At 42.6% G+C, this 25,179-nt stretch overlaps 1 protein-coding gene across 2 annotated transcripts in view; it reads left to right on the forward strand.

The window, feature by feature from the left end:
* The first annotated feature begins 6,768 nt into the window (after nucleotides 1-6,768).
* The window catches only part of TAFA4 (TAFA chemokine like family member 4), a 148,017-nt gene continuing 129,606 nt past the window's right edge, over nucleotides 6,769-25,179 (forward strand). The window contains exon 1 of one of the 2 annotated variants that reach the window (XM_070576855.1): nucleotides 6,769-7,194. The gene's annotated coding sequence lies outside the window, so the exon portion shown is untranslated. Of the gene's footprint in view, nucleotides 7,204-25,179 lie in introns of both variants that reach the window. The other variant, XM_070576856.1, reaches the window with a different exon arrangement.

Below are 25,179 nucleotides of genomic sequence, written 5' to 3' on the forward strand. Positions count from 1 at the left end.
TTGAAAAATCACATTAGGAAAGATCAAATACGGGCCAGCCTGGTGGCATAGTGGTTAAGTTGGTCCGCTCTGGTTTGGTGGCCCTGTGTTTGCTGGTTCTGATCCCAGGCGTGGACCTATGCACCGCTTATCAACCATGCTGTGGCAGGCGTCCCGAATATAAAGTAGAGGAAGATGGGCATGGATGTTAGCTCAGAGCCAATCTTCCTCAGCAAAAAGAGGAGGATTGGCAGCAGATATTAGCTCAGAGCTAATATTCCCCCCCAAAAAAGCAACAAACCAAAAAACCCCAAAAATAATAAAAAAAGAAGCAAGATCAGATAGGTTCCCTGAACCTCAGCTCTACATCTGTAAAATGGAGAGAAGAAAGACTTTCTAATAGAGTTATTACAATGAGGAAATGAGATAATGTGAGTAAAAGTACTAAATGTGCTGGCCATTTCTTACCTAGATACCCTACTCATATCACAAAACTTCCAGGCACTGGAACTCCCAATAAACTCCCAATAAACTGAGTCAGGCACTCCCTGAACTCTCTTTCAGAGGTAACGTGGTCTCAGAGTCAATGTTTCTCGGTGTTCTGATCTCCAGTTTCTCTAGGCTGGCTTCTTCATAACTTTAATTGCACATTGCCCATAATTGTCTGTCATGTCGTTTAGTTCAACTATCCCAACTAAATGGCTCAGTCTCTTGGGCTCCCATTTTCAAATTCCAAGGGGAAAAGTCTGATTAGCTCACGCCATTTTTCTAGTCAGGCCACACAAGTCAGAAGTATTAGACGGATGGACATTTCTTGGCTTATAAACCCAGACTAATCTAATTAGCTGTTGGCATATGGGTTAGTTAATCAAAGCAGTGGGTGGGGCAGACTCCTGCAATGGATGTTAGTTATCATTGTCCAACACTCCTTCTTGTGGAGGAATTTATAACTGCGTGATTATGGTGGGACTACCGGTCACCTCTGCTGCCCAACCTGGATATGGGGATGGGCTTGTGAAATAACTTGGGCCAGATTTCTTTAATTTGAAGGCAGAGGAGAATTCTTGTTGCATTTAGGGTCACCTGGCTGGAAATATAAGTCTTGGAGCTGTTGAAGGACATCTTTCCTGCCTTTTGGAAAAAGTCTTCTCTTAGTAAGAAAGAACGAGGCCAAGCCATACCAAAAACACCAAAACAAAAACCAAAACCAAAAACACCCAAGAGATGGGGAAGACATACATACACATCCATGCCCTCCCTTGAGTACCAGTATCCAATTACACTTCTGGAGCATCTCAGGTATGTAAGCAGATAGCTGCCACTTTTTGCCTCTGTCAGTTTGTGTTGAGTTTCTACACTTGCCATCGAGGGTTCTGGCTAGTCTGCTTTCTCAAAAGGGGATGTTTGGGAGGCGGGCAAATGTTTAGTACTGCAACTTACTTGAAATCCATGTGATTTGAGGTCAACTGATAGATTTGGCTTTCCTGGTGGGTAAGTCCCTGATCAAGAATATTCCAAATGTCAGATATCCAAGTGAAGCCTCTTAAATCCTACTTTAACATTCATGACCTTTTACCAAATAATAACAAACAACAAATAAATGTTGTTTCAAGGTAGAGGCAAAAAACTCAAGTCCAAAAATAAAAGTCAAGCAGCATGTGTTTTTTGTTGCCTATATTAAAATAGGGCTGATGAAAAGAAAGTTGGAATAAAACTCAATACTTATTCTTCTGCTTTCTCCAAAACTTTGCCTAGAAGTCCAGAAAAGTTCAGAGAGGCAAGGACTGGAAGTGTGCTTACTGTTTCCACCGTTAGTTAGCCATGATATCAATGTGCATGATACAAACTCTGCATGCTAAGAACCCAAGTTCCAGAGATACTCAACGATCTTCCTCTTTTCGCCACTATCCTCATCTAGACTGAGTCTTTTCAGAGGAAGCTGAGTTGGCGAATGAAAACATTCTCAGTACACGTCATCATTCAATGGCATGTGAGTGGCTGCCCCTCAGAGCTGCAGAGTTAGAAAGGGAAGACAAGCTTAACAACAGAGCCAGGCTAGGCCCATGGTAGTCTTCTGTGTAGCTGGGGGTGATATGCCCAAATTGGGAGATGTTGGCTGGAACGAATGGGAAGAAGAAAGGGTACCTAAAGGAGCATTATTTCTTTGATGATTCTACCTGAGGCTGGTCCTGCTTGGAACTGGCTCCTATTGTGCCATGCAACAGCTCTTGTGTGATCTCTAAAAATGCCCTCCCACTGTGGTCTCACAAATCCTTCTAATGCTAATTTGCCCTGAAGTACTGTTCTTTTCCAGGGTATAAATTATTGAAGCAGTTGTGGTTAGCAAAGGGAAGGATAGCGAAACCCACCTGAGCCTTCCAAAGCAAATGGCCAGACACCTCGTCTGAGTTCCAGAAGTTTAAAGAAAGCCTGACCAAGCCATCTCAGGCAGGAAGTCATTTCACAGCTAAAACGGCTGCCCACTTCCTAAGTGAGGCGGGGGAATCCGGGATCCAGCGAGAGATGCCTCACATCTTTTCACCATTGCAAGTTCCCCAGCTTTCTCCCTGACCAGGACTGTGGGGAAGCCACGAGAATAGAAAGTGATTCACAAAGGCCGGCTGGAGCCTCTTTCAGTTGTTCACTCTCAGGCAGAGGCATCTATTAGTATCTGTGTAAAAGGGTGAGAGCTGGCACCGAGCATCACGCACAGCATTTGGTCTGGCAGGGGGCATGATGTTCTCTACCATTTGAGTGAGGGGAGGGACCCCCTTTGTGTTGGGGAAGCTGTCAGGATATGAGCTATGGACATATGTCAAAGTAGGCTGAGCTCTAAGAAGCTTGACTCACATTTCCTCAGAGGATGCTGCAAAACAGATAGGCTGAAAACAAAAAATACATCCGTTGTTTCATTTATCAAAGTTCTTGCAGTTCCCAGTTTGAAGCAAGGGAAAGCAGAGCAAATATCTGTCTAGAAAAGTGAGCTTGAAAGCTAGAGGGCTGGGGTAAATAAAAAAAAGTTAGAAAACAGTGCTTTGAAAATTTCAAAGACAAATGCAAAAGAATAGACAAATGCTTTTTGCTCTGCTCGCCCACCCTAGCATATGCCTCGCAGTTAAAGAGACTGGCTCAGGGCGTAAGTCTGCCATTTAATAGTGGGCTCAACCATGGGCATATTACTTAACCTCTTCTGAGCCCACTTTTCTCATCTGTGAAGTGGATGTTAGAAATAAGAGAATTTTCCTTGTAGGATTATGAGGATAATAATCTATGGGAAGCACTTAACATAGTGAGCCACGCACAAGCTCCGAATTAATGTTAACTATTATTCTTATTAGTCTCCTAAGTAAAAATTGCATTCAAAATACATGAACATTGCAAAATTTTAAAGCTGAAGCTTCAGTTGATTATAAGAGGGTTTTATAAATAGGCCTAGAAGAGTTGGAATGTTCCTTTGCAGGAACGGTCAGTCTCAGCATATTGATTAAGCACCAAGACATGCCTGGTAGTGTTCTGGAGGTTATACAAATGAGGAAAATAAACACAACGTTCAAGTCACATGGCATCATTACCTACAAATACAGAGGCACGTCAAGGGGTGTTTTATGAGTGAGTGTGTGTGTGTGTATGTGTGCAAAACCCTATTGGCATGACCTTCACAGGTTTTTACATAAGAAGATAAATTTGACCCCGTTTTTATGAAACAGACGTTGATTGATTTTGCACAACCTCAAAGGATGCAAAATGGGTGGCAAGAGAGAAAGGAAGGGTGTTACAGAATGAATGGCAGGGATATTTTCTTACAAGAGGAATTGTTATCTGCCTGGAGCAATTTTTGCCAGATCTTTGCTTGGATGGCTTTTTGTCATAAAGGTCTTGGCTCAAATGTCACCACCTCATAGAACCTTTCCCTGGGCAGCCAATCTAAATTAAATCCATTCCCCATTCTTTTAATCTTCTAGCCTTCTTTTATTTTCTTTTAAGCACTTATTCTGCTTTGAAAATACCTTGTCCATATATTTGTTGATTTGTTTACTGTTCAACTCTCCCCATAATAATACACACAATTCACATGAGAGTAACAGCCACGTCTGCATTTGTTTGTCACCATATCCCAGAGTCTGGCACATAGCAGACATTTGATAAATAGTTGATGAAGAAATAATTGAATAATTGGGGCTCATTTAGCCTTTTTTTCTCTTCATACTTTGTCTTTTCGTGTGGTCATTTAGTTAGTAAATCTCAGTTCATCAGATCATTTTGGCTTCTTGCTATTGCACAAAAGACATCAGGCCCAGGGCCAGCATGGTGGTGTAGTGGTTGAGTTTGCGCTCTCCGCTTTGGTGGCCCAGGGTTTGTAGGTTCAGATCCAGGCGTGGACCTACTCACTGCTCATCAAGCCATGCTGTGGCACGTCCTACATACAAAGCAGAGGAAGATTAGCACTGATCTTGGCTCAGAGACAATCTTCCTCAAGCAAAAAGAGGAAGATTGGCAATAGATATTAGCTCAGGACCAATCTTCCTCACCAAAAAAAGATATCAGGTTGTTGGAAATTTGTGGATGAGTCACTTCCTGTACCATTTTACCTTAGCAACATACTTTTATTAATTTGCTAGGGCTGCTGTAACAAAGTACCACAAACTGGGCGGCCTGAACAACAGAAATTTACTGTCTCTGGGAGGCTGGAGATCTGAGATCAGGAAATTAGTAAGGTTGGTTCTTCCTGAGGGCTGAGAGAGAATCTATTGCAGGTCCCTCTTCTCTTCTAGTGGTTTGTTGGCAGTCTTTGGCGTTCCTTGCCTTACAGGAGCATCACCCCAATCTCTGCCTTCATCGTCACATGGTGTTCTCTCTTTGTGTGTCTCCAAATTTCCCCTTTTTATAAGGACACTAGTCACATTGGATTAGGGCCCACCCTAATGACCTCATTTTAACTTGATTACCTCTGTAAAGACCCTCTCTCCAAATAAGGTCACATTCCAAGGTAATGGGGATTAGGATGCCAACATATGAATTTGGGGGACACGGTTAAACCTCTAGTGATACAGAACATCCAGGATGGGAGAATATGGTGTTAGGTTGAGCCACACAAAATGGCTTACATTTCTTTTGCCCCACCAGGACAAGAAAACTTCAGTCCAGGGAAACTTGGAGATACGTAAAATAGCAGGGCTTAAGGAAACACAGAGACCCATGCCAGAACCATGGCTGACACAGTGTTGAACCAATAAATATTTGGTGAACGGATGAATGTGGCCTTCTTCTAAATAGCTTGCTCCCTCAGCTCTTCTGTCTTTGTTGAACTGTTACCTTGTCGGTGAGAACTGGCCTGACCGCGACAGTTAAAATCACAACTTCCCAGCTCTCATGTCCCTTTCTGCACTTCATTTCTCTCTGTAACACACCTTCCATCATACTCTGTACTTCATTAATTTATATGTTAATTGCCTGTCTTTCCTCTCTGGAAGTCCAGCTCCATGGGAGCAGGAATTTTTACTGCTTTACTTCTGTATGTACCAGCACCTGCTACAGTGCTTGACACAGAGGTGGCCCTCAATTTCACTGAGTGAACGAATGGTGCCAGGGAAGTGCTCTGGCATCTCCTGGCACGCAGTTTCAGGTTTTCCTTTGATCTGCCGTGGTCCTCCCAGAGAATCTCAGCACTGAGGTGCACCTCAATGATCCAGGCCCTGTCTTGGATGCTTGGCTCCCTCTTAGACTAGTGACAACTTGGTAACACAACTATCTTTGGCTGCAGAGCCCTAATTTTGATAATAAAAGAGCAAAGGATTGAAAATGTTAAATGCTACACAAAATAATACAGAACGGGGTACGCGTGTACAGAACAAAGGTATGGGGAACAGAGACAGGAGGCCTGCCATAGATTAGTTCAAGCAGTAGGTTCAGACAAGGGCAAATATACTTTGGAGTGCAGCTGGCAGGATGACGCATACTTTTATATCAATGCAGAGTAAAAGGACCGGAAGATTATAAGGCAAACCAATGACAGTGCACACCACACTGGGATAGGGCAACGCATCTCTAGCTTTCTGCATATACTAACCACCTGCGGATCTTGTTAAAATGAAGATTCTGATTCCCCGGTGGGGTCTGAAAGTCTGCATTCCTAACAAGTCCTCAGGGGCTGCTCTTCTCGACCACACTTTGAATATCAAAGAACATGAATTCTGCAACCAAACTTCCAGGGTTCAAATTGCACCCACCAGTTACCGCCGATTAACTGTAACCTTCAGTAGGTTATTTAACCGCGCTACGCCTTCGTTTTCTTCTCTATGAAATGGAGATCAGGTGAGGCAGTCTCTGTGAAATGAATACTATTTAAGTGTCGCGATTATTAGAGTTGCTTCACTTGGGGAAGGGAGAGGCGAAGAGGGTTTGACATGGGGTGCAAGTTAAAGAACTTTTTGCAATACTTTTATAAATTTCAAAATAAGAAAGTAATCAGGTATTGACAAGCGTGCGGATTTTCCTCCTCTCCCGTGTAAGCAAGTTACATAAGACGCTGCATTAGTTATGCGTCGGCTACGCGCAGGGCGGCTAAGGAAGCCCTTTTGCAAACTGCTTTGGGTCCTCGGATGGATCCACCGTGTGTGGGGATTGCTGTCGACTGAGTCAGCCCCAAGTTCCACTCCTTTATGCGGCGCTCAGCGTGGCTCTCAGGTATTCAGAAAGAATACCTTTCCCCAGCACCTGCGGAGCGGCGGCCACAGCGCGGCGCACGGGAGAGACGCCGAGAACCGGGCGGCGGGGGCGGGCCGACCGAGCAGGGGTGCGGGGCGGGGAGAGGGCTGGCCCACGTGGACCACCGGGCTGGGCGGGGACAGGGGCAGCCGGTCCTCCTGGCCAATCAGCGCGGCCCGGCCCTCCCGCCCCCCTCCCCCCGGCCGGCTAGGTCTCCAGGCTCCGCTCGGCGCTGCTAGCTGCGCGCCGCCTTGGACGGGGCGCACGCACCCGGATCGCAGGAGTAGAGTCGCCGCCGCCGCTCCCGCAGATGCTGCTTCTCCCGCGGCAGTTTCTGGCGTGTCTTTGGAGTGACTTGGAACTTACTTTCACAGAGAGTCTGTGGAGATGATGGGCCGCTCCCGGGGCGACCGCGGGGAGGCGGCACAGTGAGCGTCCTCCGGCTCCGGTGGGGAGATCGGTGCCTCGCCCTGGAAGCACCGGTCCGACTTGGCTGCCGGCTCTAGTCGAGTAAGACAGGTTGGAAGGGGAAAGGAGGGGGGTGGAAGATGGGGTTGGGGTGGCTTTGGATCCCGTTCACAGTCTCTGTCTTGTAGGCAGCAGCTGCCTCTCGGGCTGATGCCGACTTGACTTGGCTCGGGGTAGCCCCCCTCATCCCGCCCTCTGGTGTGCGGGGGTGACCTCCTGTGCGGTAGTTGGCGTGCACCCCGAAGTTGGAATCGGCGCTCCGAAGTGAGGATGTGTGGCTGGGGAGGGGCAGCGGCCACTTCCAACTTCGGAGTCCGTGTCTGCCGTGGATGCGAAAGAGGCCACTTGATGGATTGGCATGAGGAGGGGGAGGGCGAACTCGCCGTGAGCTGTCGTTTTGGAGAAGCCGGCTTTGGAGCTTCATCCCTCCGGTCTGAGCGGGGATCCTTGTAGGAGCTGGCGGAAGGGAGCAGGTTAGCCGACACCTGAATCCCTGGTTGCAGGGATCTTGCTAGAAAAACGCCGCGTGCGTCTGGGACTCGTCTTCCAGCTGGGAGCGCAAAGCTTCCCGCCCAAGTGGAGAACGGAGTGGGTCTGGAAGTTCTGTCTCTTCCCGAATTAGGCATCTCGGGTTTTCTACCACGCCGGCGTTCCTACATTTCTTCCCCTCTTTCAAACCTTCTCTTGCCTCATTTGCCGTGTCAGTCCACTCCTGGAGGGGGGTATCATCTTTTATCCTAAACCATGAGCTCATTCTTGGGGAGGATGGGAAGTGGAAAGCCTGATATCCCGCACCTAGGGAGGCAGCCCAAGCCAGACACGCTGCCACCGGTGCGTTTTTCCCCTTAGCTCCTAAATCAGTATCATTCAACGTTTGGGGGCTCCAGGGACCCCTCTGAAAGCGTTAGCCAAGCTGTGAATCAACTCCCTAGCAAAATGTATATGCACAGGTTCATGGACTTGCCGAGACCTACCCGGGTGCCCACCCCCCACCAGGATTTAAGGAGCGTGTCGTCCTGTCTCCCCAGCGCCCCCGTGAAGCGTTCGTGTTCCTGTACTCTATCCCCTTTAACTTTTCAATGGCGGTCCCTCCAAGACGAGCAAGGCTGATGTACTGTGCCGTAAGTGATCTCGTTGTGTGGGACGGGCGTGTTCGAAGCCTTGGTCTGGTTCTTTCTCTAATAGCCTTGGTACAGGGATTGTCCACAAGAACCCGAAGCCCCCACCGGCAGACTCAGACACCCAAACTTGCCCATGTTGATGGCTTAGCTTTCTGATCACGCTGGCCCCCTCCAGACCACTCTCCAAGGGTGAGGAGGTGATGGCAATTTCTCTGTGTGTCTGAGCCGAGTTCAGGCAGGGCCTGATGTAAAGAAAAAAATGGCTAAAATAATTTAGGAACATCCGTTTCACAGTATAATCTGTGTTTTCCACTCAGTCATTTGAGAACAGATGTATGACTTGAAGAATTCTTCAACAGCTCGCTGTGGGTTTTACAGTGAGAAGCATTTCTGCCAAGTTTGTAGTCATAAATCAGTTCGCAAGCCCAACACTTCCTTTGGATTGGAAATACGGCTCTTAATAAGGCAACGTGAGAGCAGTTTTCAGAATCATCATGACTAATGATGACTTATGTCCTCCCAAACTGACCCTGTGAGTTGACATTGCTCGTTTGTGCAGAAAGCTTTCTTCGTAGGTGCGGATGTTTCTTGATCAATATTCTCACAGCTGAAAGCCCTATTTCAACGTTCCCTTCCTCAGTTCTTCTGTGTCATTGTTCTGCTTTGCATGACTTTGCTCTCTTCCCTCTGTACCATCTTACTTACCCTTTGACACTTGAAAATTTGTTAGGTTTTAAGTCACAATTTGACTTGGCCAGTTTTCCCTGTTAAGAGATAAGAAAGTTGCCCTTCCCAGGAAAGCAGTGGCTGCCAATTCGCTTATTTTTGAATGACTTTAATTTTTTTTGAATACTGAATATTTTCTATTGGAGGCAGCCTTTCCATATTTCTAGTACTAGAATGTTTGTTCTAGGGCACTTGAATTTCAGTATTCATTTTTTGCTCTTTTTAGAGATGTGTATTGTTTGGTGACCTAGTTCCATTTAGATAAAAAAAAAAGTCTTTGCTTTGTCCCCCCACCTCCTTTTCAGTGGCACATAGCCTTTCTCTAATAGCTGCTTTTATCTGCACAGCTCATTTTTTGTTACGCATAATATAATACTTTGTTATGTAAATGATGTGTTGATGCATATGATATTAAAACTGCATTCACTGGGAATTAACCCATGGGTATGACGTCATCACCAGCCAATCCTCTATCTGATTTGAACATGCATTGACAAAAGTCATATTATCATATTGAGTGAGGGTTTCTATATTGCCTGTGATGAATGAGAAAAAGGGGGAAGCCTTTTTGGCTCTTCCTAACTCTCAATTAGCTGCCCAGTTGGAGAGTTTTGGGGATTTCTATACTAAGAAGCTTAGCTTAATAATAAAATTCTCAGATTGCAGTTTTATAGATCTCCTTAGAATTTGCATAAGTCCATTTTTCCTTTTATGACTTCTTCCTCTTTGTGAGTGTTTCCCCCTGCATTCTGGTTCTATTTCTGATATATATGGAGAGACGTCATAGTAAATGAACTAACCTTTTGATTTTTTTTGTCCTCGAGATAGATGGAATATCTGGGTGGTGGACTAATTTGTGTACGTGTGTGTTTCCTCAGCTGTTGGATGTAAATCTACTAGGATTAGCAAAATGATTTCAAGTCCTGAAGCCAGTCATAGATGATTGGGGGATCATTCAGTGTGCTTTATTCTAAGATGGTAAGAAGATTCAGGCTGGCAGTAGGAAAAAGATGTCCACAAAGGGATTGGTGAAGTGATCTTGGCCACACTGATCACTTCAAAATTATTCCTTTTGAAAATGTGATTAGAAAAAACTCACTAGGCAGTCCTTACTTATAGACATCGGCTTCAGCCTTCATATGGAGTTGCACCTTGCGTTTGTGATCTCCGGGAACTCATCTCTCACAAGATAAAATTAACTTTGGTTTCCCATCTGTTTGATATCTGTTGAAAAAATAAAGGTAATTCTTCCTCTTTTACAGTCACCATTCAAGTTAAATCCATTTCCCCCCATAAAGTCAGTTAAAAGGGCTCTTGTGTTTTTTTAAACATAAATTTAATTGAGCAATCTGGTTTAAAGAAGGTCTCAAAGGCTTGCAGAATTTTAAATGTGCAAAGTATCTCAGAGTTCAGTTTTCTGGAAGATCAAGGGTGGTATGACTTGAACCACTCTGGTATAAAAAGAACTGAGATTAAAACCTCTGGGTTCTGACTCCTAGCCCAGTGTCCTTTCCAATAAAGATCTACCGGGAATGGCTATTGGGATGTGGTGGGACCCTTCATTTCAGCCCTCTCTCCAGAGGAGGACCACTCCACTTCTTTCGCTATCAAGGCTTAGTCTGTTAGAACGTTACGCTAGTTGAACCCAGCTCGAGGATGTGACAACTGTATGCACCAGCTAGCTTCAGTCACTTCCTAGTAGCTGTTGCAGTATCTGCAGTTACAAAGGAGGCATTGAAAGGGGAGCTGGCTGTGGAAGAGGATTGGGTAGTGACTCAGTTTGGACCTATCTGAACACATGGAAAGACTCGGATGTTAAAAGAATGATGAGAGTTTTAGGTGATGATTTAAGATTTACTTGTGAAGCAGAACTCAGAATATTAATTGTGTGATAGTCTCCTCTTTCATACTTTGTGATTTTTAGTTGCTGTAAAACCAAACCAATAACTTGGAATACAACCCTATTTTATGGCATGGTTGAGGATAATGAGAATGGGATCTTACATTTGTTGACTACTTGGTATGTGCCAGGTGTAGACTGTTGATGCTAATGACACATTCTGGTTAATAGATAGCTTTCTCTGTGTGGGTGAACTACGGATTTTCAGAGTCATGAATCTGAAACCATGTTGAATCTTCTTTTAGTCACTTTTTAATTCAAAAGATGTGAGGATCTTACAGTAGCAAGTCATTGGCATGAGCATACATAATTTTAATTCAGAAGTATCATAGTGTCAGATATTAGGGAGTTCTTGTTAATAAGATGGCAAATAAAAAGAAGTTGCTGTATTTAGAAAGATAAAAAGGAAGTAAAGATATGAATAACTTGTCTCCTTGTATGAGATTTTTTTGTAGCATTATTACTGCAGAAGAGTGATATATCACTTTTAGAAAGATATGAAGATATCCTTATATTTATTATAGTATAAAAATAAAACACTAGAATTTTCTTTAAATAAAAATATGGCATTGCACACAAAATACTCTGTTTTGGCTTTGTTAATACTATGAGTTCATTCCAAATTAGAAACCAATTGAACATTTCTGCGGTGTTTCAATTTTCTTAACTAAACATGGCATTGTCAACAGCTAGAGTTATTATTATTAGTTTTTTTAATGGCCATTGAGTCTGCTTGGATTCTCCTAGTTTCAAATCTATGCCATATGCTTAAAGTTTCTCTGAAAATTCATGGTTTTCTTTCTTTATTCATTTTCATGTCATTCCTTGCTTAATGAATTATGAAAATATTGGCGAGTCCTTGGTTTACCATAGGTACCTCCTATGAATCATTGGGCTTAAAGCCTCAGACTTTAGATACTGCTTCTAAAATAATCAAAGAAAGTTTCCAGCGAGGAAGAAACTTAAAGATCATCTAGTGCAGTGGTTCTCAGTGCGGGGGTTTGCTCCCCAGGGTGCACTGGGCAATGTCTGGACACATTTTGGGTGGTTACAACTTGGGGCTGGATTGGGTGGGTCTCTAGTGGGTAGAGGCTAGGGATGCTGCTAAACACCTTGTAATGCACAGGACAGCCCCCGCAAAATAATGATCTGACTCAAAATTTCACAAGTGCTGTGGTTGAGAAACCCTGCTCTCGTGCAACCTTTTGGGTTCAGAGTCATGAAATAGGTTGGGTTACCTAGTGTCTCATCTCTATGTCTGGCCAGGAACCCAGGTCTCTAAATGCATCAGCTAAGATTCTTTTAATCACTCTAAGCTTCTGTTTTGAAGATTTCTTTTCTCTTTTTTTAATTTATAAAGATAATACGTTTTTGGGGCAGAAAATTAAAACACTATAGAAGAGTATAAAAAGGAAAGTGAAAAACGAACCTAATTCTGCCATCAAGACAATTCCTTTTCATATTTCAGTAAATATATTTCCAGTTCTTCCCTTCTGCTTTTATCCACATATAGACGCTCAGACCAAATCATTTTAGATAAATGGGATCATACATCATATAATCTGTGTCCTTTGTTGTGTACTTGGCAAAGGACCACTGGAGGGCCTTTGGTGAACCCATGGCTGGGGAAGCAGGCTGACATCCCTGTGGTCAGGTGAAATCTGCTTGATTATGGAGACCTCCTGTGCAGTGGTGACCATTTTATGTGCATTCATATGAGACTCTGATATGCACTGGAGCCATTCTGGGAAGGAGGAGAAATCAGTGAAAGAACTATGTCATTTTTTTCATGGCTGTATGTTATTCTATTAAAAAATGTACCTTAATATTAGTCATAAAACACCAAAAGTTAAAAGGAATTTTGAGTTTCTTTTTAATGCATTTCTCTTTGCCAAAGAGAGCAAGTTTCATCATGTTATTATTGGAATAAGTCCTTCAGTTCTACCTTCTTTATTGGTGTACAGTTTAGGATTTTAAGTAGTTTGAAAGCTAAAAATATTTCGTATAGTGGGATGTTTAATTAAGGCCACCCAAAGAAGATATTGGGGTGAATTCTCTGCGTGTAGCAGTGGGGGCAACAAATCTCCGGGGCCTGCAATCTTCGTTACTATTTAAATCATTTGGCAGCAATTCCAGAAGCAGCCAGATTGTAATGTAAACATCTGTTACCTTTTCTCTGCTTTCAGAACTGATTATGCAACCCGGCTTCGGCTTCACATCGGAGACACACAGCTTTCTTCGTCTATATTTTTGGATTAATTCCTTCTCAACACACACACACACACACACACACATCCACGGACACAAATCAAAAGAGCCATAAAATTGGTTACCATGGGCCCAGTTCTCCCATTAGACTTGCATCTTCTTCGCACTCTGTCCTGCTCTTTGCAGACCGTGAGGTCCGCTCAGGACCCAGAGCTCCGTTGAGCAAGTTAGGGGTTGGCTATGAGTCCGTCCCTGGGTACCAATCTGGTTGTCTTTCTGTGCTGAATTTCCACCCACCTCAAAGCCTAGGGGCTGATGCGCAGCTGAGGAGATTTGGAAGCTAACTGGTTAACATTTAAACATCCCCAGTAAGGCCTCCTAGTACCGTAGCGGGTGGGGGTGGGTGGAAGTGATAAGGAGACATTTAAATAGAATTGGATGTTAAATAGCAAATGTCTCTTTCACTAGAGTTTTCTGTGGGTATTTGCCATTTTTTGCACCAGGGAATGTTTGTTAAACATTTGCTTTGTTGACCTTACAAAAAATTTATAGTAGCAACAATAGCCATCGTTTGTTGAGTAAGGATGTTGCTGGATACCATGCTAAGAATTTTTTAAAAATTGTGGTAAAATACAAATAACAAAGTTTACCTACTTAACCATTTTTAAGTGTATAGTTCAGTGGCGTGAAGTCCATTCACGTTGATACGCCACAGTCCACTCCATCCATCCACAGAACTATTTTCATCTTCAAAACTGAAGCTCTGTATCCGTTAAACAACAGCTCCCTTTCCTCCTCCCTCCGGCCCCAGGCAACCACCCTTCTACTTTCTGTCTCTAAGAACTTAAATGCTCTAGGTACCTCAATAAGTGGAATCATACAATACTGGTCCTTTTGTGACTGGCTTATTTCACTTAGCTTATTAGTTGCCATGGGCCCAGTTGTCCCAGGATAAGACTTGCATCTTCTTCACACTCTGTCCTCTTCAAAGTTCAGTGTTGTAGTGCATGTCAGAGTTTCCTTCCTTTTTAAGGCTGGGTAATATTCCATTGTATGTGTATGTCACATTTTGTTTATCCATTCGTCTGTCAATGGATACTTGGGTTGCCTTCACCTTTTGGCTATTGTGAATAATGCTGCTATGCCCAGGGGTATACAAATATCTTTGAGTGTCTGCTTTCGAGTCTTTTGGGTCTGTACTCAGAAGTAGAATTGCTGGATGGTATGGTAGTTCTAGTTTTCACTTTTTGAGGAACTGCCATCCTATTTTCCGTAGAGGCTGTATCATTTTACTGCATTGAGCATTTTTACGCACTATCTCATTAAATCTTCCCTCAAGCCCTGCAAGGTAGATGCGGTCATCACCCACCTTCTGGGCATGAGGAATGTGAGGCACTTTGGGATGGAGCCACACAGGCAGCTTGTGGCACAGCCACAGTTTGAACCCAGGCAGCAGGGTACAGCCAAAGCTCTTACTAGGTCATTCGTTCTTTCAATGCAAGAAAGATGGACCGAACTCCTCATCCGTTTGGCCCAAGTGTGGTGGGGGATAAGAGACAAATAACCAACATATTTATTCCGAGGAGAAGCTCTAAAAGTCCTCATCCTGCCACACTGAGGAATTTAATTGAGACATGGAGTTCCCGTGGGTCAAATACTCATTGTGAAATTGGTATTTTATCATCATAATAATAGGCCAGTAAATATATACTGTGGTTATTTTGGCTGTTACTATTAGTGCTACCTCAGATCCTCTGTCCATTAATGACCATGCAGCCCATGGTTTTTAAAATGCCGTGCCAGTTTTTGCCTCTCATTGGAGGTGGAGGGTGGTGGTGGGTTGAGACAGTATGAGGACATAATTGAGACCAGGAAAAGCCTTAGGTAGGATCTGAGTGATGACTGTATTTTTACTTTACAGAGACAGTGAGCAGAGGACATGGGCATCTTTCCCACCAAAAACACAGCTTAATGGAGTTACTGCAGAAGAAGTACATTTAGTCTCTTTATAGAATTAGCAATTGATCAGTTCTGTCGTGCCGAGTCCTTTATAAACACCCCATGTTTATTCATTATTGTGGTTACACATGGAAGCGGCTCTGCTTGAAGTGATGAGCACAAGCAAGTGCAAAGACATTTAAATACACTTGAAATGAACATTTGCACAAGTAGGTGTCTCACGGGGTGTTCTAATTTGCTTCTAAAGGCCTAGAAGTAAGTCTCTCTCTGGGGGGGTTCCTTCTGGAATCCTAAGTTAGATGTGTGTAATGCATTTGCAAGGTTTCTGTGCTATTTGAAAGGAAAATGGCAGTGTTTGCAACACATCAGCCCCACATTCGTCAGGGGTGAGTAGGGGGAGCAGAGAGTAAGAGGAAGCTCTGCGGCTCGTCCTGGCCTGGCATATTGGGTCACCCTTTTACGATGGAGCAGCAAGCTCCAGTGTTCTTAAAAGCAGGGGAGAAGTCAGCTTGTCCTGGTGTGTTCTCCAACAAAGTACACTAATGATCCTACGGAAGTATTAATCAGGAAAGGAGAATACTCTTCAAGTCTGAAAGTTAAGGTCACCCTGAGAGAAAGGACTGGCAAGATTCCTAGAAAACTCTGCTTCTTGAAGACATTTTGATTCCAAGTTTACTCTCTTCACATTTACAAAAGACTCAGGATCCCAAGTGTAAACTTAGATTCTGATTTGATGTGCAAATATTTCTGAACCATAGCATCAATAGACATGAACTTACAAGCAGTTGATGACCACATTCATATACAAGGTTCGTGGTCCTCATTTACTTAGAAGTAAGTAGTGAGGGGAGGTGAATGTAGGATTTTTGCTGATTGCATTTTTTTTGGTCCTATGCAATCTATTTTGCATTATTAATCTTCTATGGTATGCTTGTCTCTCAATTCCCCTATCATTGCAATTCTTAATATTATCACTTTGATCAGTACGTGAGAATTACCTGGAGGGCTTTGTTAAAACACAGATTCCCAGGCCCCACCCCCAGAGCTGCTGGTTCAGTAAGTCTGGGATGGAGCCTGAGGATCTGTGTGTCCCACAAGCTCCCACAGAGCACTGATGCTGCCAAGCCTGGGGCCACACTTTGCTCAGCACTTCATACAGTTCATCTTTCAGAGTTAAAAAATTGTAATATGGAGATTTTTGTAAAACAAGGTCATTTTGATTAGGTTGTGGGTTGCTCATTTTGTAATACATTGATAAGCTTGTCTAAATAGTATGATTCTGAAGATTGAGTTAAATTACTGAGCCCAAAATACAAATTAGATGTTGGTGGGATCAGTGTTATATTATGAGAAATTGATTTTGGTAATGTCCCTAAGTTTCTTTTAGAGCATAAGATGCGTTTTCTGTAGTTGAGAACTTGAAAAATAAGAATTGTATAATTGTTTAAATGGATGTTGGGGCAGTCTTGATGCGCAAAGCATATAACCAGCATATTGCCTACTTCTGTCATCTGGCTGATATCTATATTGACCAGGAAAAAAAATGTGGCTTCTATTTCCATATACTTTTGAGTCTGATTTAAATTGTAATCCTATTGACAGGTGACATACAGGAATTTCGTTTTTGTTCCTGTAGAGTTAAGACTCAGCAGATGTTAAAAGCTGATGTGGATTTAAGATTTCATCCGTTCTGGGAATAATTGAAGATTTAGTCAGGCCCGGAACATGGAGTTGTGGATAGAGTTATAGGACTTGGGGGGGTTTGGACAGTTTTTGCACAGATGCCTGGCTTGTTGCGTTCTCCTGCCACTTGGAGGAATAAATTATCTTCTGTGTTTGCTTAAATGAAAAGCTTTCAGTGGATTTTACTTTGTCTTGCACTATTAGAAAGATTTAAAGTTTGCAAACCAAAATCTCTTCTGAGTGAAAAACAAATGTAAAGAACTCTATTTTTATTTATCCTTACTCATTTTTAAAAATTGGGGTTTTGAAAGATTTTTTAGAGATAGTATGACTTATAGAAATGTGTGTGTGTTGGCAGGAAGGTAAGAATTGGCAGCCCCTAAGAAGAGTGGATGGGCTGGGTCAGAGTCGTTTAACCTCCTCTGTCTCCAGAGCTGTGTTTTAATTACATGGCTGGTTTGCGGAACTGTGGTGCTTTCTCGAAGGCTGCGGCATGCTGCATATGACTAGGTTCGTACTAACATTTCCTTGGGACCCATCAGTCACTGTTGTCCCTTCGGCAGGTTTTCACTTTGGTCATCTCTGCCCAGCTGTCAAGATGCTTCAACTCTCCTCCCTGGCTTCCTGCCATTTTGCCCTTTGTCCCCCTCCAGCACTCAACTCCAGACAGTTAGAAGATGAGGCTTCCAAGTTGTAGTGGCAGACTAGGGCACGACAGAGATAGCTTACAAGGAAGACTAAACAGCAGAAGCATCCAAACAAGAAAATTGCCCTAATTTTTTTAAAGTACAAGTGTTCACTTCAGAAAAAACGTGGCATTTGATTCACTGTCGAACCTGGTGCGTGTGGACGGTGCTCTCTGCCAGCTAGCTTTGTATCACATGGACAGTGATGCCATGAGTCATAATACAGGGTCACAGTGACTGGGTGGAAGCCCCACTGGTAACATGCAAGTTGTAAAAAAGTAAGAGAAAATTAGAGTAACATAAAAAGAGTGTAGATCACCTTTAACCATCCCTTCAACGTATTTCTATCCCTTCTTCCCCAAATACTATTAAGAGTTTGGCTTATATCCTTCTGCACGTATTTAAAATATTTAATGTACATTATGTCTCAAAGAAATCCAAACATGAGGAGGAGGAATGGACTGATGATATCCTAGTAGACTCTCTTTGACTGTGTGATATTGATTGGTCAATGCTTAATGCTCAGCAGAGGTAGGAAGCATATCTAGCATTTAACTTTATTTAAAAAGTATACTGTGAAAACATCAAAGTATATTAACCTTTACTATTTATGTCATGTAAATTGTGTATGTTTACTAAATATATAGTATTGCATTTGAAGTTTTTCACTTAAAGAGTAACATACTATGTGTCTGCTGGTTCAGTAATTTGCATTGTTGACTTACCATTGTCTTTGAGATCTATCCATGTTGATACATACATAGCACTTGTCCATTTCTTTAACAGCCATTAATGTTCCTTTATGAATGTATTATATTTTATTTAGCTGTTCTCTACAGGTGGGCATTCAGATTTTTCCATTTTTTTCCATTACGGAGAGTATTATGAGAACATTCTTGAACGTATTCATACCTGACACTGAGAAGCAGGATTTACTGTTTAACTCTCTCTCATAATTACACGTCTGTTTGTAGCCATGTGCTAGTCTTCTTCTGGAGTAGAAGAGGAATCGCCAGGTCAGAGGGTGTGTTTTAGAACCTCAAGCCGCTCAACCATGCCTCTGGAACATGTGGGGAGTGCAGAAAGTCTCTTGCATCATTATGTTCTCTTGGAATTAAGATATATAAACTCCAGAACAGGTCAGGCCCTCGACCTGATAGATAAACAGTCTTATAAGTTCCAGTAGAATTTTCTGAGATGAGGGAAATGTTCTAAAATCTGTGCCGTCCACTACGGCAGCCACTAAGCCACATGTGACTGTTAAGCACTTGAAATGTGGCTATTGTGATCAAGGAACTGAATTTTAAATTTTATTTAGTTTTAATTAATTTAGCTTTACATTTAAATAGCCACACGTGTGTAGTGGCTACCCTTTTGCACAGTGCAGGTGGAAGGTATACACTGTCATAGGAGGTACAGCTACGGTTGTTCTTCAGTCCCAAAATGTTTTTAGAAAGTGACTCATTGAGAGATGAAAGTGTGGTCTGTTTTGTTCAATAAGAGGCCCAAGACTCTTTCCCTGAAAATAGATAGATAAATAATGTCATGAAAACAAGATGGTGTCGTTAAGATTTATCGGGCATTTTCCTTCCCTCGATTAGAGAGACTCCTGTCTGCTCTGCCCTGGCTGGGCTGCCTGATGGGAGCTGCGCAGTCCTATTGGGGCACTTCTTTGTAAGGTGAATTGATGGCTATGTAAATACAGCCATTAACCTTAAGCACCTCAGACAGCTCCTTGGGCGCTGCAGTTTTCTTGCCCTTGAAAATGCCGGTTGATGGATGCCAAGATATTAAAAAAAAATGTTTTTCTTTTCCTCTCCCTGTGTGAAGCAGTGGACCTTCCAAGTTACAGGCCAAGCACCCAGTGAAATGGAGGGCCTACTACGTGTAAATACCAGGGCGGGGGGTTGGAAGTCTTCTTGCAGAGGGATGTTTTGACGGTTTACTTTAGATGGATAAGAAATAGGAGCCTGCGTATTTATATGTACGTGTTATTGTTAAAAATACACAAATTGAGTTATAATTTGAAAGCACTGGTTGAAGGAAGTTTGTGGAAAATTTGCTTTGAAAGCAAATGGAATTGTATAATTCTGGAATTTCATATATGTTTTAAAGTTAGGCATACTCTGCTATTAAAAAAAATACCTTCTCTTTCTGTTCTTGAAAGACAGTTTTCGAAGTAGATTGAGTGGGGATGGTGGAGACAGACATAGATAGATAAGATTCCCATATTGAAGATGGGTTTGGTGTAGGAAAAGAAGGAGGTGTATTAGAAGTCAGGTCAAAAGATGACGGTTGCCAGTGTCTTATTTTCTCTCTGATGTCATCTGAGACCTCTCCCCCTTGCTTACTGTCCTTTAACCACACTGGCCATCTCTCTTTTCCTAGAATGCACTAACCTCATTTCTCCTTCAGTGGCTCTGTACTTGATGTTCCTTTGACTGGAACGAGCATCCTCTATTTTTCTTCATTTCCTTTTTGGCTGGCTCCTTCTCATCCTGTAAGTCTCACATGTTATCTCGAGTCCATACGTCCCTTACCTACTCAGAGCAACAGCGAACTGAAACATCCGTGGTTTTATAATTAAATTTCACAGAAAACAAAACCTCAAAGCACAGAACATCTTAGCCTCATAATAAGTGCAGTCGAGGTACCATTTACATCTGAAATCTGTTATTATGTAAACATGATGAGGGAGTATGCAATACTGACCAATCTGAGAAGAAATGGCCAGTCTGAGAGGAAATACATCTAGTGGTGAATGTTGCCTTCCAGGATGTTGGAGTGGAATCTTTTGGGAGGTTCCTCGAAGTGATGAAAGGTGCCATGTTGGAGAATCTACATCTCTTTCATTTATTTAATCATTGATGGTCCGCCTAAGTAAACTGGATATATACCATACAGGGTTGTGGAAGAGATGCTGGTTGCTTGCATAGTATCTGTCCTTCCCCCATTCTTTGTAACAGAACCTTGATTTCTAGCCTGGTACTTGCTGTACAGAATCGGGACTGTTTTATAACCTTTCTGGTACCAGGGTGGCCAGGTGAGATATATGGAGAAGTGTTGGGTGGTATTTCTGGGGAGTTTTTGTAAAAGAGCAAGCCATTTTGTGTTCAAGCCTTTATTTTCTGTGTCATTGTTCCATGCAGTGCGGTGAAATGATACAGGTAGAATGCAGTGACAAGGTTAGAATCCAGTCTTTATGAGTTCATAATGTGTTCAAAGGATTTATCATTTGTAAATCCAGAATGCTTTTTTGAGGTATGTGTAGACATAGCTTTAGTTCTGGAAAACCTGAGTGGTGGGAAAGTAAACTAAACAACAGATTTGGAACTGAAGGGATGAATATGACACAGAGAGATACTAAGAACCGTTTCTCCAGGGAGTCAGACGGCACTACTGTGTGGTTTGGGGACAAGTGAAGATAGCTGTCAAGGTTATTAAAAGCCATCAGAGAATTCTCCAAATTGCCAGTATTGAAGTTAGTTACAACTCATTCTCAAATAAATTGAAGTCTTATCCATTTGATGTGTTTTGACAGGAAATGTATATTTACTGCCTGAAATGGCTCCACTTGCTGAGCTGTGAACCACAGTATTTCATCAATGATTAACATTAGACAGAGCCGCTAGGAACCTCACACCTTTCCTTAAACAGCATTTCACAACAAACAATTTCTTATATTTGCAAGGTATTTACTCTGTTTCCAAAAGTACACATTCACCTGGGTAGATTTGAACTTGTCTGTCAAAAACAGTGATTGCTTTTGCAGATAGAGAAGTAGTCACTTAAAATCTAAGAAGATGAGCAGATAAATTCAGCATATCTTGATCAATTCAATGTTTATTGAATATGGATAGAACTTCCTCTAAGTTTCTTTCTTCCTCTATTTCTCAAATGCCCATTTTGCATAAGGGGGAGAGGTGGGAAAATTCGTCTTCCATCACCTTTTGACAGTTAAACTTTCTTATCAGCCAAATCGTACCCCAGTTATTTTCTGTTGGTACATTCCCAACAACAGCCTTAAATGTTTATACTTTAAAGATACACTAATGGCTTGAACACGGAAGAGGACTCTGCAGTTGATTGGTTTTTAAGCAAGAACTAACCGGGGTGGGGGTGCACAGTAAACATTCCAGAAAAAAATGGACAGTGTTACAATGTGATACGAGAAACTCATAATGTTTGCTTGTGATGGTTTGTGGTTGTGTTGTTTTTTGTGGTGAGGATCTTCTGTTAGGCTCTGGTTACCATTGGGTCAGAACTCAGAGCCTGGACACACCGTGAGCTTCATAAAGTCAGAATTTGGAGCCAAGGAACTAAACGTGGTTGGTTTTTGAGAACGGCTTCTCAGTGAGAAAGGACTAGAGGAGTAGTGTTTGACTTTATGGGGCAGCATCAGTGACAAAGATGGAAGTTATTTCTAGAGCTGTGATCAGCAAAGTTTTTCTGTCAGTGGCCAAGTAGTAAATATTTTAGGCTTTGTGGGCCACATGGTTTTTGTTAGAACTACTCCACTCTGCTGTTGTAGTGGGAAAAGAGCCAGAGACAATGTGTAAATGAATGAGCAGGGCTAGGATCCAGTAGCATGCCATTTGTGGACACTGGAATTTGAATTTTATGTAATTTTCACGTGTCAAGAAATATTATCTTTTTGATTTCCTCCAACCATTTAAAAATGTAAAAACCATTCTTAGTTTATAGGTTCTACACAACAGACAGTGGGCTGGAGTTGGTCCTTGGGCATAATTTGTCTACCCCCGGACTAAGATAAAGGCCCATTTGACTTCCCTCCTTAGCTGAGGCTGTGCTGCTCCATAGTCTAGTGATTTCCAGATTTCAGTCATTTGCACACTGCCTTCATGTTTTTTTTTTTTACCATATTTTTCTTGAAATAGATTTCTATTCAGTCTCATCTTAAACAATATCTGCGAAATAATGAGTTTGATGTTCTGATTAATCAAATACAGGCTACATGCATCACTACTTAAATAATGTTTAAAACCATTAATTACTAAAATGGAAAAAATTTATCTTTGTACATAAAATTACATGTACCATACTGACTTGGTACCTTTTGTTAATTATTTTTTTCTTGATTTGGAAGATTAGCCCTGAGCTAACATCTGTGCCAGTCTTCCTGTATTTTGTATGTGGGACGCCGCCACAGCGTGGTTTAACAAGCAGTGTGTAGGTCCATGTCTGGAATCTGAACCCTTGAATCCTGGGCTGCCAAAGCAGAGCTCGTGAACTTAACCACTATGCCACCAGGCCAGCTGCACCTTTTGTTAACTTTTAAAAATTGGGGTGTAACTTATAATAAAGTGACCAAATCTTAACCATGAGAGCTTAGTGAATTTGCACATATGTACAAACCCATGAAACCGATCCTCAGAGAGGATGCAGAATTGCCAGCACCCAGATGGATTGCTTGTTCCCCTTCCTAGTCATACTGCCCTTCTCTGGTGACCATTAGTTTCCCTCTGCCAGCACAGCATAGTTTTCCCTCTTCTATAGCTTTATGTAAATGGAAACATACATATGTATTCTTTGCTGTCTAAGTTTTTTGGTCAACGTTAAGTCTGCTACTGCATGTAGTGGTCATTCTTCTTCATTGCTGTGTAGTATTCCATTGTATTAATAGGCCACTCTTATCCATTCTAGTGTGGAACGTTTGAGTATTTTCTAGGTTTTGGCTAATGTGTATTAGGCTGCTATGAACATTCTCATACATGTTTTTGGTAGACATACATACTTGTTTCTGTTGCACATCCTTGCTTTTTTCAGACTGAGTGTTTGAGCCAGAGCTCTTTCTTGCCAGAATTGTTAAACAATAAAAATAAAACATAGTTAACACTTATATAGCACTTATCACGTGCCAAGTACTATTCCACATCCTTTGAATACATTAGCCCGTTTGATTAGGGTGAGTAGGATTACTGTCCTCATTTTACAGATGAGGAAACTGAGGAACAGAGTGATGAAGCGTCTTGCCAGGGTCACACAGCTAGTAGTGTATAGAGCTTGAATCTCTTTCTGTCTCTCTCTGTCTCTAATTGAGAATGTTTTTCAAACATTCAACATTCAATTCACGTTCATTTCAAACATTCAAACATTGATTTCTCCAAATGGTTGCCATTCTGTAGGACCTCATGCCCGAGAGAGGGTGAGTGAGGAACAGCGCTGTAAACTGAGTGCCAGCAGCTCACGACCTCAGCTGGAATTTGAACCCAGGCGGTCTGGCTCCAAAGGCCCTGCTTGTAGCCATTCTGCTATATAAAATAAGCTTCGTCTTTGTCAGCCTTTCTCTGTCCCTTTCAGTGCATCTTTTCCCTTCTTCCCCTGCTCTTTGCTGCCTCAATGGCTGGGGCTGCCTCCCCTGTGCTTTCCGTTCTGTTCTCTGATGGCCAGCTTTCTTTTGCAACCCCGCTGGGCCATCAGGTATGAAAGTGGCAGAACTGGGTGACCTTTAGAAAACTGCACTCTGGAGTCATTTGCCTAGATTTGAATCTTGGCTTTAGTTCTCACTCGCTGTGCCGCCCTGGGCAAATAATGTCAGTCCTTTCAGGTGTCTTCATCAGTAAACAGAGAAAGTATCAGGTGAGAATTGATAGGAAATGTGTGTTTCAGGAAGTTTTCATTAGATATAATTTTGATGGTTGTTACTAAAATTAGATATATTTTGGTGGTTGTTATTCAAAATGAGTGTCAGTAGGGCCGTTTAAATGAATGACTGAGCAGCTGAAGTGTCCCCTGTTAATTCCCTAGGCCAGACAAATCCTTAGTAACCCTAAGAGTTGATCTCTAATAGTCTGGCTGGGGAAGTATTTTGGGGCAGGGTTCCTTACCCCACTGCCTTCAGTTACATCTTTCCCAGCGGGCACCCTGTTTTGGGAATCTGGATAAATAGCTTGAAGCCCCAAAGTGAGATCCACAGGTGGTTCAACATCCACCCAGAGGAAAACATCAGGGAACCCAGAGTCTTCTCTGACTTTGTTAATCTCCAGTGGTTTTCTGAAGCCCAGAGAGAGTATTCTTAGGGCTTTCCCGTTTTCAGGCTATAACAGAAGAAAAGCTGAGTTTGATCTCTTGGGGCTTCAAAAAACAGCCATGAATCCTGGAGCCCTTGGATGGGAGCCAACAGCACCTTGGTCCTCGCAGTTTTCAGCTAAACCCATGATTAATTCTCTCTGAATGCAGCGGCACACGCAGATGAGTGAGAGGTAATTAACAGCTTGCTGCTTCCTTGCTCATCTGGTGCCAAACACCCCGAAAATGCAGCGGGGTGGGGGTGAGGGAAAGCAGGGGTGTTCATTGTGCAGAAAAAAAAGAAAAGCCCAAGATAGTGTAGCTCATCCCATTTGGCATTAATGCTACTATTTTGCATTTAATTAGTGGCCAGTAGTTAAGTCAGGTATCTAAGATTTTGGTGGTATCCTTGAGCTGCGGCTGTCTTTTAATCATCGCCCCCCCCCCCGCCCTTCTTTTGCTGTACTATCTGCAGGCAAATAAAAAGACCCAGAGTCGGTGGGACTGGTAAAAGTGGAAGGGGGATTTTGGTTTGTAGGTCTTTCCTGATGTTTTATGATTAAAGGGGCCACAGCAGTTGTAGAAAAGGAAATTGGCTCACATACCCTTTCGGAGTGGGCTTTTCTTTAATGTCTTGGGAAGTGGGAAACAGACAATGGGGAAAATAATAGAATGGAAATAATGGAATAAAGGTGCGGGAAATACTCCGTGAGCC

Source organism: Equus przewalskii, chromosome 15, assembly GCF_037783145.1.
Source record: "Equus przewalskii isolate Varuska chromosome 15, EquPr2, whole genome shotgun sequence".
Classification (NCBI taxonomy): Eukaryota; Metazoa; Chordata; class Mammalia; order Perissodactyla; family Equidae; genus Equus; species Equus przewalskii.